This window comes from Balaenoptera ricei, chromosome 16, assembly GCF_028023285.1.
Source record: "Balaenoptera ricei isolate mBalRic1 chromosome 16, mBalRic1.hap2, whole genome shotgun sequence".
NCBI classification, from domain to species: Eukaryota; Metazoa; Chordata; class Mammalia; order Artiodactyla; family Balaenopteridae; genus Balaenoptera; species Balaenoptera ricei.
The window spans coordinates 31675934-31691328 of record NC_082654.1 but is presented as its reverse complement, the minus strand read 5'-3'; the positions used below and the strand labels follow the sequence as shown (position 1 = coordinate 31691328).

Below are 15395 nucleotides of genomic sequence, written 5' to 3'. Positions count from 1 at the left end.
CTGACTTACTTCACTCTGTATGACAGACTCTAGGTCCATCCACGTCTCAACAAATGACCCAAATTCGAAAGAACCAGCTTTTAGTTTTATTGATCTTTGCTATTGTTTCTTCATTTCTTCTTCATTTATTTCTGATCCGATCTTTATGATTTCTTTCCTTCTGCTAACTTTGGGGTTTTTTTGTTCTTCTTTCTCTAATTGCTTTAGGTGTAAGGTTAGGTTGTTTATTTGAGATGTTTCTTGTTTCTTAAGGTAGGATTGTATTGCTATAAACTTCCCTCTTAGAACTGCTTTTTCTTCATCCCATAGGTTTTGGGTCATTGTGTTTTCATTGTCATTTGTTTCTAGGTATTTTTTGATTTCCTCTTTGATTTCTTCAGTGATCTCTTGGTTATTTAGTAGCGTACTGTTTAGCTTCCATGTGTTTGTATTTTTTACAGTTTTTTGCTTGTAGTTGATATCTGCTCTCATAGCATTGTGGTCGGAAAAGATACTTGATACAATTTCAATTTTCTTAAATTTACCAAGGCTTGATTTGTGACCCAAGATATGATCTACCCTGGAGCATGTTCCATGAGCACTTGAGAAGAAAGTGTATTCTGTTGTTTTTGGATGGAATGTCCTATAAATATCAATTAAGTCCATTTTGTTTAATGTGTCATTTAAAGCTTCTGTTTCCTTATTTATTTTCATTTTGGATGATATGTCCAATGGTGAAAGTGGAGTGTTAAAGTCCCCTTCTATTATTGTGTTACTGTCAATTTCCCCTTTTATGGCTGTTAGTATTTGCCTTATGTATTGAAGTGCTCCTATGTTGGGTGCATAAATATTTACAATTGTTATATCTTCTTCTTGGGTTGATCCCTTGATCATTATGTAGTGTCCTTCTTTGTCTCTTGTAATAGTCTTTATTTTAAAGTCTATTTTGTCTGATATGAGAATTGCTACTCCAGCTTTCTTTTGATTTCCATTTACATGGAATATCTTTTTCCATTCCCTCACTTTCAGTCTGTATGTGTCCTTAGGTCTGATGTGCGTCTCTTGTAGACAGCATGTATATGGGTCTTGTTTTTGTATTCATTCAGCCAGTCTATGTCTTTTGGTTGGAGCATTTAATCCATTTACATTTAAGGTAATTATCAATATGTATGTTCCTATTACCGTTTTCTTAATTGTTTTGGGTTTGTTATTGTAAGTCTTTTCCTTCTCTTGTGTTTCTGCCTAGAGAAGTTCCTTTAGCATTTGTTGTAAAGCTGGTTTGGTGTTGCTGAATTCTCTTAACTTTTGCTTGTCAGTAAAGGTTTTAATTTCTCCATTGAATCTGAATGATATCCTTGCTGGGTAGAGTGATCTTGGTTGTAGGTTTTTCCCTTTCATCACTTTAAATAAGCCTTGCCACTCCCTTCTGCCCTGAAGAGTTTCTGCTGAAAAATCATCTGATAACCTAACGGGGATTCCCTTGTATGTTATTTGTTGCTTTTCCCTTGATGCTTTTAATATTTTTCTTTGTATTTAATCTTTGATAGTTTGATTAATGTGTGTCTTTGCATGTTTCTCCTTGGATTTATCCTGTATGGGACTCTCTGCGCTTCCTGGACTTGATTGACTATTTCCTTTCCCGTGTTAGGGAAGTTTTCGACTATAATCTCTTCAAATATTTTCTCAGACCCTTTCTTTTTCTCTTCTTCTTCTGGCACCCCTATAATTCGAATGTTGGTTCATTTAATATTGTCCCAGGGTCTCTGAGACTGTCCTCAATTCTCTTCATTCTTTTTTCTTTATTCTGCTCTGCAGCAGTTATTTCCACTATTTTATCTTCCAGGTCACTTGTCCATTCTTCTGCCTCACTTATTCTGCTATTGATTCCTTCAAGAGTATTTTTAATTTCATTTATTGTGTTGTTCATCATTGTTTGTTAGCTCTTTAGTTCTTCTAGGTCCTTGTTAAACATTTCTTGTATTTTCTCCATTCTATTTCCAAGATTTTGGATCATCTTTACAATCATTACTCTGAATTCTTTTTCAGGTAGACTGCATATTTCCTCCTTATTTGTTTGGTCTGATGGGTTTTTACCGTGCTCCTTCATCTGCTGCATCTTTCTCTGTCTTCCCATTTTGTTTAACTTACTGTGTTTGGGTTCTCCTTTGCTCAGGCTGCAGTTTTGTAGTTCCTACTTCTGGTGTCTGCCCCCAGTGGGTGAGGTTGGTTTGGTGGCTTGTGTAGGCTTCCTGGTGGGAGGGCACTGGAGACTGTGTTCTGGTGGGTGGGGCTGGATCTTGTCCCTCTGGTGGGCAGGGCCACGTCCGGTGCTGTGTTTTGGGGTGTCTGTGAACTTAGTATGAGTTTAGGCCATTCATCTTGTATAATATAAACATTTAAAGCTATAAATTTCCCCCATTCAATATTTTAGCTGCATCTCCCAAATGTTTATATGTTCTGTTTTCATTATAATTTAGTACAAAATATTTTCTAATGTCTCCTGTAATTTCTTCTTTGAGCCACGGGTAATTTAAAAGTGAGTTCTTCTCCAAATATTTGATTTTTTTTAAGCTATCTTATTGTTGATTTCTAATTTAGATCCATTATGGTCAGAAAGCAGATTCTGCTTGTGGATATACATATTACATGCATGTACATGTTATCTTTATGACAACTATAACATAAAGTAAGGGGCTGAGGGGAGAGTAAATGGTTCTAAATAGTGGCAAATTTCTTAAATTTTATGAGATGCAGTAAAATATCAACTCTAAGCAGACTGTAAAAAATTAAGAATGCACAGTATATTTTCATCCCTAGAACAGCCACTAAAAGTTAATTTTTAAATGTATGGCTAAATAGTCAATAAATAAATTGGAAAGGAATTCTTAAGTATAGCTAATAAATGCAAGTAGTCAGGAAAGGAGGAACAGAAGAGCAAAATACAGAGGGAACAAACAGTAAATAAATAATAAAATGGTAGAACTACATATTAATAATTACATTAATATTAAGTACATTAAATGTAATAATTACATTATATTAATAATTACATATTAATAATTACCTTAAATTACATATTTTCTCTTTATCTTTGGTTTTCAGCAGCTTGACTGTAATAAGCTCAGGTGTGGTTTTCTTTGTATTTATTCTGCTTGAGGTCAACTAAGCTTCCTGAGTCTGTAATTTTATGTGTCTCACCAAATTTGGGGAAATTTCATCCATTATTTCTTTAAATATTTTTTCTGCCTCATTCTTTTTTTCTTCTCATCTGGGATTCCATTAACACATGTGTTAGACCTGTTGGTATTATCCCATAGGCACTTAAGTCTTTGTTCACTTTTTTTTTCAGTCTTTTTTCTTCAGATTGAATAATTCCTATTAATCTATAGTCAGTTCACTGACTCTTTCTGCTGTTGTCTCCAAAATGCTTTTAAGCCCAACCAATGAATTTTTCAGTTCTAGAATTTCAATTTCTTTATTAAAATGTCCAATTCTCTCCTGATAGTTTCTCTTTGTTCAATCACTTTGAGTGTGCCTTTCTTTACATCCTTGAATATAGTTATAATAGCTGTTTGAAAACTCTTGTCTGCTAATTTCAACATGTACTACATCTTGGGGTCAGTTTTCACTGACTGCCTTTTCTCCTGATGGGGATCCCATTTTCCTATTTCTTCATGTGCCTAGTAATACTGGATGGTACCCTAGACATTGTAAAAGATACTTGTAGAGACTCTGAGTTCTATTCTGCCTCTGAAAAGTGTTTTTCTAAAGTAGGGAGTTATTTTGGCTGGACTCAAACTGCCAAATCTGTCTTCTCCATTGTGGTGAGTAACAGCAGAACTCTCTGTCCAGTTCTTTTACCCTTAGCTGGGCTGCACAGAGTCTGCCACATATAGGTGTAGTTCAAGAGTTAGCAGACCATATCACCCTTCCTGAAATACTCAAGACTGCTAGGTGACTGAGAAGAATCATACCGTGAAAAGAGAGTGACAAGCAATGCACCCAAATGTTGTGTTTTCTGGATCAGTACAATTTTTTTGTTTCCAATCTTAAAATTTTTTTAGGTAAGGACATTAAAAAGCAAAACAAAATCTATCAATATTATCACTATCATTTCACAAGAAAGGAAGGGGATTTTAACACCAAAAAAGTAGAAACAGTATGATTTCAGAAAAAAAAAAAATTTAAACTGAATATATGTGGTGTTGTTAAAAATTCACCACATTATATTATTTTTCTCCCTTCTGTATGACTTGATGAAAACTCCATCCCAGGTGAGTCCCCAGCCTAGGAAGGGAAGTTGAGAATTTTTGTGATAAGAGCACAAAGTATCTCAATGTTTGCCATTGTTTTAAAGTAAGTTTCAAAATAGAAGATTCAGGACAGTGTTTCCCAAACTTCAATCATGTGAAAACACCATCACAAATATTGTCATGGCTGCATTTCACCTGCTTTATTTACTTTTAATACTTTATTTGAGTCATTTGTTTACTTAAGTTTATTTTAAAATGAAAGCCTTATATGAATACCATAAATGGAAAAACAGTATCCCTTGCCATAAAATCAAGAAAACACAAATGCTGGAAGGTCCTTAGCCTGCAGCCAACTCTCTGTTGAAAAGGTAGATTAGCAGATATTAGGGGTTCAAGTCACACCCACACCAGAATGAAACTTTCTGTTTGATTTAACTTCAAGGACGAAAAGAGAATTGAAGGGAATAATTTTCTCATTATGTAATTAAATGTCATTTAATGCATTGTCCATGTACCATCTAAAATCATCTCTTTTGCCAACTAATATTGTCTTGGTAGATGGTCTATAGAATCAAAGGTGTCATCACATAGTAATTTGGAGCATTGGCTAAATTAAGAAAAAAAAGATTCAGCAGAGGTTTGGGTAGGGTTTGGAGCTCCCCTCTCTTGCTCTCTCCTTTCTGAGACAATGCCCCTCCCTTTCCAGCTGCTGTATCTTTTGAGTCTTCAAAACAGTTTGACTGTACCTCTACTACCAAATATCGATGAGCTCTATTATGTGGATATTGTTTATTAATAGGCAATTGAAACTGTTGGTTTATACTGCACTTGATGTAAGAATCTGAGCTCTTATTTAACAGCAGTCTGCCAATAGTTTAATCCATTTCACATACATGCACAATGTGACTCTATCCTTAAATATGTAAACTCTATTTTTAAATTTATTGATTGATTGATTTTTGGCTGTGTTGGGTCTTCGTTTCTGTGCGAGCGCTTTCTCTAGTTGTGGCAAGCGGGGGCCACTCTTCATCGCAATGCGCGGGCCTCTCACTGTCGTGGCCTCTCTTGTTGCGGAGCACAGGCTCCAGACGCACAGGCACAGTAGTTGTGGCTCACGGGCCTAGTTGCTCCGCGGCATGTGGGATCTTCCCAGACCAGGGCTCGAACCCGTGTCCCCTGCATTAGCAGGCAGATTCTCAACCACTGCGCCACCAGGGAAGCCCGTAGACTCTATTTTTAATACACCTTTCTAAATATTTAATAGTCTATCGGAAATTATAGCATGACATTTCTGTTCCCTGATTTTTTATTCTTGATCAGTGGCAGATAGCAAAATATTTGCTATCTATTTGATTCTACTAATAGTAAAGTCCATAACTACTCACGGCTCCTATAAGGGCTTCTCATAAACAACTGCTGCATAACAGATAAATCAATGCGTGCTTGCCTCCACCAAAAAGAAGTTGATAGATGAAATAAACTTGTGGATACAGAGCAAGAGTGAAATGCTGCAAACATATTAGCTGATCCTGTTGATTTGGGGGGAAATTAAACAGTCATTTATGCCTATTAAATTAAGTCTATCTAAGCCTCCTTGTAATCGTATCTATTATAAATTTTTTTTAAACTTTATTTCATTAAAAAAAAAAAAAACAGTTCGACTGTGTATGATCTACCTGAATTTTAGCTGCCTCACAGGACACAGACTGGGGCCGGCTCTCTGGCAAAAAGCCATAAAACTGAGAAACCCAGTGCTGTTCCCTTCTAAATGTTGACTCCCCTCAGTGTCTGCCTGCTTCCTGTTACTCTCTAGAGCATTTAGGTACTTGTTGTTTCTGTTTGTTTTTCCCAGAGTTTATCACACTACCTGTGGTAGGATTGTTCCAATAGAGCTACTCCTCTATTGTCAGATCTAAAATCACTAGCATCTTGAGCCCAGTAAAGAGATAGATCAGCTGGACAGTTGCCTGAGATGCCACTCTGTAAGGAATGCTAAAACATCACAGGAATATATCAGAAATATGGTAAAAGAATGAAATAATGCCATTTGCAGCAACATGGATGGACCTCGAGATTATATTAAGTGAAGTAAGCCAGAGAAAGACAAATATCATATGAGATCACTTATATGTGGAATCTAAAAAATGATACAAATGAACTTATTCACAAAACAGAAATAGACTCACAGACATAGAAAACAAACTCATGGTTAACAAAGGGGAAAGGGCATGAGGAGGGATAAATTAGGAGTTTAGGATTAACATATACTTAAAACTATATATAAAATAGGTAAACAACAAGGACCTACTGTATAGCACAGGGAACTATACTCAATATCTTGTAATAACCTATAATGGAAAAGAATCTGAAAAAGAATATATATATATAACTGAACCACTTTTCTGTACACTTGAAACTAACACAACATTGTAAATTAACTATACTTCAATTTTAAAAAACTGAAAAAAAAAGAAATACGGTGCCAATTAACTCAGGTTTCCACAGGTTACTCCTTATGTAATAGATGAAATACAAATTGTTTCTTCTGTTGCCTAAGTAAACACAGTCCTCAAGTAGACATTTAAGAACTTGAAACGTCCATTGATTCAGACATATCTTACTCGTTCTTTCAAAAGTTGCATAATACTCCATGGTACCATAATATATCAACTGTCTTCTACTGATGCAGCTCATGGTAAATTCTTATTTTTCTTCAGGTGAGGTGCATCTTTTTGCCTCTACAAAGCCAGGCCACAATAAATTTCCTTGAGTGCTAGCTTCAGCAGCACACATGCTAAAATTGGAACCATACAGAAAAGATTATTAGCATGGCCCCCAACACAAGGATGACACGCAAATTCATGTAGCATTCCATATTTTTAAATAAATAAATAAATTTCCTTGAACATATTTCTTTATGTACTGGTGTTATCTTTCTGTAGGAGAGATTACAAAAAATAGGATTGCTGGGTTGAGGGATATGTGAATTTTAAAACACATATTGTTGTAATACTTTCCAGAAAGGCTGTAGAAATTAGCATTACAACCCATATTGATAATCTCACCAGTATTTTTCATTTTTGACAGTCTAATGGATCAAAATGCTGTATTCTTTATTGTACTAATTTGAATTTTCTTGAACACCATTGAGGTTGAGAATCTTTTCATATTGCTGATGATTTACTTTTTTTTCTGGAATTGCCTGTTGAATGCTTTGTCAAATTTTAATTGGATTGATTGTCTTCTTTCATTTGGTTTGTAGGCGCTAAGGTACATTAGCAACATTTGTCCTTTGTTATCTATATTTTAAGTATTTAGTCTGTCATTTGTCTTTTGATTTTGTTTATAGTTTCTTTTGCTATAAAAAATATGTTCACTTTTAAGAGGTAATGTATGACTATTATTTTCAGGTAGTGACCCTTAGTGTTTCTGGATTTTACCTTTTCCTTCAGAAGGTCTTTTTTACTTTATGATCTTATAAATAATTCCTCGCATTTGTATCTAATATTTTTATATTTCACATTTAGACTTCTAATCCATCTGGAGTTTATTTTTGCATAAAATGTGGGGTAGAAGTGTAACCATGTTTTCTTCCAGATGGATAGTCAGTTCTGCCAGCACCATATATTAAGTAAGCCATCTTTCTCCCTCTAAACAAAATGTTATTTTTATTTATATTAAGTACCCACTTGAATTTGTTTCTGGAATCTTTCTTAGGTTCCACTTGTATTATTTATTCCTATGCTATGAATGGTTTTATTATAATAGCATTACAGTAAGTTTTATTATCTTGTATATAAGGTAGGAATTGTGTTTAGCTAGTAATGTAGATACAAATAACAGAAGCTTAAACAAGAAATAAGTTTATTTCTTTCATGTAAAAGAAGTCTGGCATAGTAGGCCAGGGTTGGCATGGTAGCACCATGTTCATCAAGAATCGAGGCTCCTTCTATTACTCTCCTCAGCCATCCTTAGCAGTGGCTGCCACCCTCAATATTGCCTCATGCTCCAAGATGGCTGCTGAAGCCCCAGCCATATATTCTTTATTCCAGTTAGGAAGCAAGCAGAGTGGGGAAGAGCAATAAGATAACATGCAGCTGTCTGACCTCCTTTTTAGGAGCTTTTCTGGAAGTCCCACCTAACAGGTTTATTTATACCCCTATCTGAAAGGGAAGCACAGAAATGAAGTCTTTCGTAGCTGGATACTGAGTGTGAACCTAGTTAGTCTCAGCCCTCCCTCCTCCCATATCCTTTTTAAATTTTTAAAAATTATTCTCAAACATGTTTTTTAGTTTATAGACTATTTTTTCCAACAGTTTTAGATTTACAGAAAAACTGGGGAGATGATACAGAGAGTTTGCATATACCCTCTTCCCAAATACTCTCCCACCACCACACACACACACACACACACACACACACACAGAATTTCTATTATTAACATCTTGCATTAATATGGTACATTTGTTACAATTAATGAACCAATAGGATAACATTACTATTAACTGAAGCCAATAGTTTATATTAAGGTTCTCTGTGTTGTGCATTTCTATGAGTTTTGGCAAATGTGTAATGCCTTGTGTCCACCATTACAGTATCACACAGAATCATTTTACTATACTAAAAATCCACTGTGCTCCACTTATTCATCCCACCCCTAACACCCCTGAACTCCTGGCAATCACTTATCTTTTTAGAGTCTCTATAGTTTGCCTTTTCCCAAAGTCATACAGTATATAGCCTTTTCAGACTGGCTTCTTTAACAGCAATGTGCATTTAACTTTCCATCATGTCTTTTTGTGGTTGAGAGCTCATTTCTTTTTTTTTTTTTTTTTTGAATTGCTCTCAGAATTCTTTTGAAAGTGTGATCCATTTTGTTCTTTATCCTAAATAGCGTATCACTTGCAATGCCTGTGAGCTGTTGGAAGGAATTTTTTCTTTTTTTTTAAAATTATTTATTTATTTATTTATTTATTTTTGGCTGTGTTGGGTCTTCGCTTCTGTGCGAGGGCTTTCTCTAGTTGCGGCGAGCGGGGGCCACTCCTCATCGCGGTGCGCGGGCCTCTCACCGTCGCGGCCTCTCTTGTTGCGGAGCACAGGCTCCAGACGCGCAGGCTCAGCAATTGTGGCTCACGGGCCCATTTGCTCCGCGGCATGCGGGGTCTTCCCAGACCAGGGCTCAAACCTGTGTCCCCTGCATTGGCAGGCAGATTCTCAACCACTGCGCCACCAGGGAAGCCCAAGCTCATTTCTTTTTATCACCAAATAATATTATATTGTATTGTATGGATATATCAGTTTGTTTATCCATTCACATATTTATGCACGTCTTGGTTGCTTCTAGTCTTTAACATTTATGATTAAAGCTACCAGAAATATTCGTGTGCAGGTTCTTTTGTGGACATAATTTCATCTCAATTGGGGAAGTACCTAGGAGCACAATTGTTGGATTGTATGGCCAGATTATGTGTAGCTTTGTGAGAAACTGCCAAACTGTCTTCCAAAGTGGCTGTACCATTTTGCATTCCTATCCACAATGAATGAGAGTTCCTATTGCCCTGCATCCTCTCTGGCATTTGGTATTGTCAGTGTTTTGTATTCTAGCCATTCTCATAGTTTTGTGTTGGTATTTCATTATTGTTTTAGTTTGCAGCTCCCTAATGACATATGCTGTTGAGTATCTCTTCATATGCTTATTGGCCATCTGTATAACTCTTTCGGTGAAGTGTCTGTTCAGATCTTTTGCCCCTTTTTTCAATCAGGTTGTTTGTTTTCTTATTGTTGAGTTTTAAGAGTCTTTTTGTATGGGTCTACGTTTGGACTCTCTATTCTGTTCCATTGATCTATTTGTCTATTCTTTTGTCAATAGCACACCATCTTGATTCCTGTAGCATTAAAGTAAGTCTTGTCAGTTCTCCAAATTTGTTCTTTTTTTAGCATTGAGTTGGCTATTCTCAGTCTTTTGCCTTTCTATATAAACTTTATAATAAATTTGTTGATATCCACAAAAAATAAAAAACTTGCTGGGATTTTGATTGGGACTAAATTGAATCTATAGATCAAGTTGGGAAGAACTGATATCTTAACAATATTAAGTGTTCCTATTCATGAACATGTAATATTTCTCCATTTATTTAGCTCTTCTTTGATTTCTTTCATCAACGTTTTATATTTTTCCTCATATAGATTCTGTATATTTTTTGTTAGATTTATACCTAAGCATTTCTCTTTTTTTTCAGTGCTAAGGTAAATGGTATTGTGTTTTTAATTTCAAATTCCAATTGTTCACTGTTGACATATAGGAAAGCAGTTGACCTTTTATCTTACAATCTTGCTATCATAGCTTACTAGTTCTAGGAGTTTTTGCGTCGATTCTTTGGGACTCTCTACATAGACAATCATGTCATCTGTGAGCAAAACCAGTTTTATTTCTTCTTTACCAATCTGTATACCTTTTATTTCCTTTTTTATCTTTTTGTATTATCTAGGACTTCCAGTAAAATGTTGAATAGGAGTGGTAGAGGGGACATCCTTGCCTTGTTCCTGGTCAGGGGGGAAAGCATCTATTTTCTCATCATTAAGAACAACGCTGGCAGTGGGAAGCAGCCACCTGGCACAGGGAGATAAGCTCAGTGCTTTGTGTCCACCTAGAGGGGTGGGATAGGGAGGGTGGGAGGGAGACGCAAGAGGGAGAAGAAATGGGGATAAACGTATATGTATAGTGATTCACTTTGTTATACAGCAGAAACTAACACACCATTATAAAGCAATTATACTCCAATAAAGATGTGGAAAAAAAAAAAAAAGAACAATGCTGGCAGTAAGTTTTTCTAGATGTTCTTTATTAAGTTGAGGAAGTTCTCCTCTAGCCTTAGTTTGCTGAGAGTTTTTATAATGAATGAAAAATAGATTTTGTCAAATGCTGTTTCTTCATTTATTGTTGTGGCCATATGGTTTTTCTTCTTTAGCCTGTTGATGTGATGTATTATATTAATTGATTTTTGAATGTTGAACCAGCCTGATATACTTGGAATAAATCCCACTGGGTTGTGATGTATAATTTTTTATACACTGTTGGGTTCGATTTGCTAATATTTTGTTGAGGACTTTTCCATCTATATTCATAAGAGACCTTGGTCCATAGTTTTCTTTTCTTGTAATATATTTATCTGGTTTTGGTATTAAGGTTATACTGGAATCTTACAATGAGTTAAGAAGTGTCCCCTCTGCTTCTATTTTCTGGAAGAGATTATATAGAATGGGTACCATTTATTTTTTAAATGTTTGGTAGAATTCACTAGTGAACCTATCTGGGTCTGGTGTTTTCTGTTTTGGAAAGTTACTAATTATTGATTTGATTTCTTTAATAGGTATAGGCCTATTTAGATTATCTTTTTCTCCTTGCATGAGTTTTAGTAGCTTCTATCTTTCAACGAATTAGTCCATTTCATCTAAGGTATCAAATTTGTGGGCATAAAGTTTGTTCATAATATTCTTTTATTGTCCTTTTGTTGTCTAGTAGAGATGACTCCTCTTCCACTTCTGATATTTGTTATTTGTGTCTTCTCTCTTTTTTAAAAAATTTAACCTGGCAAGACGTTTATTGTTTTTGTTGATTTTTTTCAAAGAACCAGATTTTTGTTTCATTGCTTTTTCTCTCTTGTTTTTCTGTCTTCATTTTATTGATATTTGCTTTAATTTTTCTATTTCTTTTTTTCTGGTTGCTTTAGACTAGTATTTCTTTACTTTCTCTAGTTTCGTAAAGTGGAAGCTTAGATTATTTTTTTTTCTTTTGAAAAATTATCTTTATTTAGAGGTAGTTCAACTATCTTTTTTTTTTTTTTTTCAGTTTAAATACATTGTTTAATTTTTAAAAAAATACACAGTGTTAAAACTGAGGAATCCACTATTCTAGTGGGAGACTCCAGTAGATTTTCTAAGAAATGGACAGGTCCAGCAGGCAGAAAATCAGTAAGGACATACTTGAATTCAACAGTACCATCTATCAACTGGATATAAGTGACATTTATAGATTATTTCATCCAACAACTGTAGAATATACATTCTCCTCAAGCTCACAACGGAACATTCACTAAGATAGACCATATTCTGGGGCATAAAAAAACACCTTAACATAATTTTTTTTTAAAAGCACCTTAACAAATTTAAAATAATAGTAATCATACAAAGTTTACTTTCATTCACAATGGAATTACACTAAAAACCAATAACAGAAAGATGGAATGTAACAAAATATTTTGAGTTTAAACTACACACTTCTATGTAACACATGAGTCAAAGTCTTAGAAGTTTAAACTTTTTTTGAATTAAATTAAAAAATCTATAACATCAAAATTTGTGGGATACAGTAAAAACAGTGCTTAGAGGGAAATTTGTAGCATTGAATGCATATATTAGAGAATAAAAAAGATCACAAATCAAGCCAATGGTCTGTGAGATACTCAAGAGTGAAATAACACAATTAATTATTTTAATATCTGTCCAAAATGTCTTGGAATCACAAGTACCCAGTAATTGCCAGAACAAAAAAATCATGCATGAAAAATTTTATATATATATACACACACACACATATATACATATATATACATATACATTAGAGGATAAAACAAATTACCCTAGTTTTATTGTCATTTTAATGAAAAAATAAAGAGAAAGAGCTAGAACCAAGAACAGAATTAAGTATAATAGCTAATTAGAAAAAGTATACCTTTGCCAGTAATAACTCCCTGGCTAATATAACAAATTAATATTGTTATTTTCAATAACACTAAAAACATAAATATAGAGAAAAAAACCAAAGTGCCTATGACTTCCTGAAAAAAAAATCTTTTCTAAGAGCTATAAAAACTTGAATAAATGAGTAAATAGACCACTTTGTAGATAACAATAAGCAATAGCTTTAAAAAAATGGCAAGGAAGCTTAGATTATTGATAGATCTTTCTTCTTTTCTAATATATACATACAATGCTATAAATTTCCCTCTAAGCACTCTTTTTGCTACATTTCACAAATTTTGATAAGCTGTATTTTCATTTTCATTTAGTTCAAAATGTTTTTTAAATTTCTCTCGAGATTTCTTCTTTGACCCATGTATCATTTAGAAGTATGTTATTAAATCTCCAAATATTTTGGAATTTTCCAACTTATCTTTCTGTTATTCATTTCTAGTTTAAGCCCATTGTGGTCTGAGAGCATACTTCTATAGGATTTCTATTCTTTTAAATTTGTTAAAATGTGTTTTATGGCCCAGACATTTATTTTTATATGAACTTTCCAATCCCTTTGTCCAGTTTATTTTTTTTAGATGAAACAAGATTGGCAAAATGTTGATATTTGTTATCTGTGCATATGTGAAAATTCCATCATAGAAAGCTTTGTAAAAATTACTTGAAAACAATAACAGAGTTTCTGACACATAGTAAGGGATAAGCCATCATCATCACTATCATCATCAAACAAGACAGTTGTGGGTCTTTGTGTCTCCTCCATCTTCAAATTCTTCCTCTCCAGACACTCTGTCCCATTATTTTTTTTCTTTAATTTTTTTTTTAGCCTCGCAGCTTGGCTTGCAGGATCTTAGTTCCCCAACCAGGGATAGAAACTGCACCCTCAGCAGTGAAAGCACGAAGTCCTAACCACTGGACCGCCAGGGAATTCCCCACTCTTCCACTTCACAGTTTAGTCATATTTGACTCTACTGATTGTTGACTCCTTGTGTCTTTCTCTGTCTCTGGCTTCTGGGCCACCATCTCTTCTGGTTTTCCTCCAATCTCTCTGATCTCTCATTCTGTCTGCTCTGTGGACAGTTTTCCTCCTCCTGCTCCACATACATTGGTGTTTCCCAGGGTCTCAGATCTGCTTTTCTTTCAGTGTATACACCGTCATTGGATGATCTCTTCCAGGCAGTCCAAGTTCAATTACCATCCAAATCCTGCTGGCTCCAAAATCTATAACCCCAGTCCAGTTTTCTCTCATACGTTCAGAGACATATCTCCAACTGCTGGCTAGATACTTAAAACTCAATGTTTCCAAAACGGAAATTTATAAACTGGTTCTGATAGTCCCCATCTTGGTGTAGGCACCACCACCTACCCACCATCCACCCAATGGCCTAAGCCAAGAGCCTGGGTCATCCTCTCCTCCTCCCTCTCCTTCATCAACCAGATCCAGTTCCCACATCCAAGAGATATGACTTTCTTTCTGCTTTGATTGCATTCCCTTCTCTCCATCCCCACTGCCTTACATCCTAATTCAAGCCCCCATCACTTCTTCTCTTCTTCTCCTAACTCAAGCCTCCTAACTGGTCTTCCTGCCTGGAGTCTGTCTCTCCCATCTGTTCTCCACCAGAATGACTTTCCAAAGCAAAATAAGCATGTTCTTTGCCTGTTTCAACCCCCTCAATGAATCTTCATAGTAGGTTTTAATCCCTAATTACCTTGTGGTATTTGCCTTCCCTTCCTCACCATCCTCTCTCTCTGCTCCTCTCCACCCCACAAACAACCACCCTCACCTTAAAGCATATTTATAGTTCCCATGAATGGGCCTTGCTGTTTCATTTAGCCTCCACACTTCTGCACATTTTGCTCCCTATGCTGGCACTGCCCTCCCTCCCTTCCTTCCTCAGGACTCCGGTCAGAGAGCCTCTCTCTGGGCACTTTCCCAGCTTAGCTCCCTCCCATTTCCCCTCCCCCACCTCTTGCTACTCCAGCTTGCATCACTCTATGATGGATTCAATCATCCGTCTCCTCCATGGAACAAAGAGCTCCTGAGGGCCCAGACTGTGCCTACAGACCATTGGACCCAACTAACGGGCACATCACAGCTGCTCAGAAAATGTTGGCCAAATAAGTGAAGAGATGCTAACAGGTCAGGAACAGAGGGACAGAAGAGGCAGAATTTGAGAAAATGACAGGAGCGTTTGTTTGCTTTTAGTCATGGGGTGGAGCTCCTGGGCAGCACAATTTCCTTTTTAACACTCAAATATTGATATATTAAATAAATATATAGTTTATATACAGCTATATTAAATAAACATGTAGGTTTAAACTAAATCAGGTATTTTCTTCTACTTGATTCTAGGATAAACAAGTGGTGGCAGGGACCAAAAAATTATGAAAAGCTATAAGGCAAAAACTTAA

The 15395-nt window shown here is 35.5% G+C and overlaps 1 non-coding gene across 1 annotated transcript; it reads left to right on the top strand.

Moving 5' to 3' along the window:
• The first annotated feature begins 7002 nt into the window (after positions 1 to 7002).
• On the top strand, positions 7003 to 7113 carry LOC132351352 (U6 spliceosomal RNA). Its single transcript, XR_009498290.1, has one exon. It is a non-coding gene; the product is annotated as a U6 spliceosomal RNA (small nuclear RNA).
• Positions 7114 to 15395: the final 8282 nt, after the last annotated feature.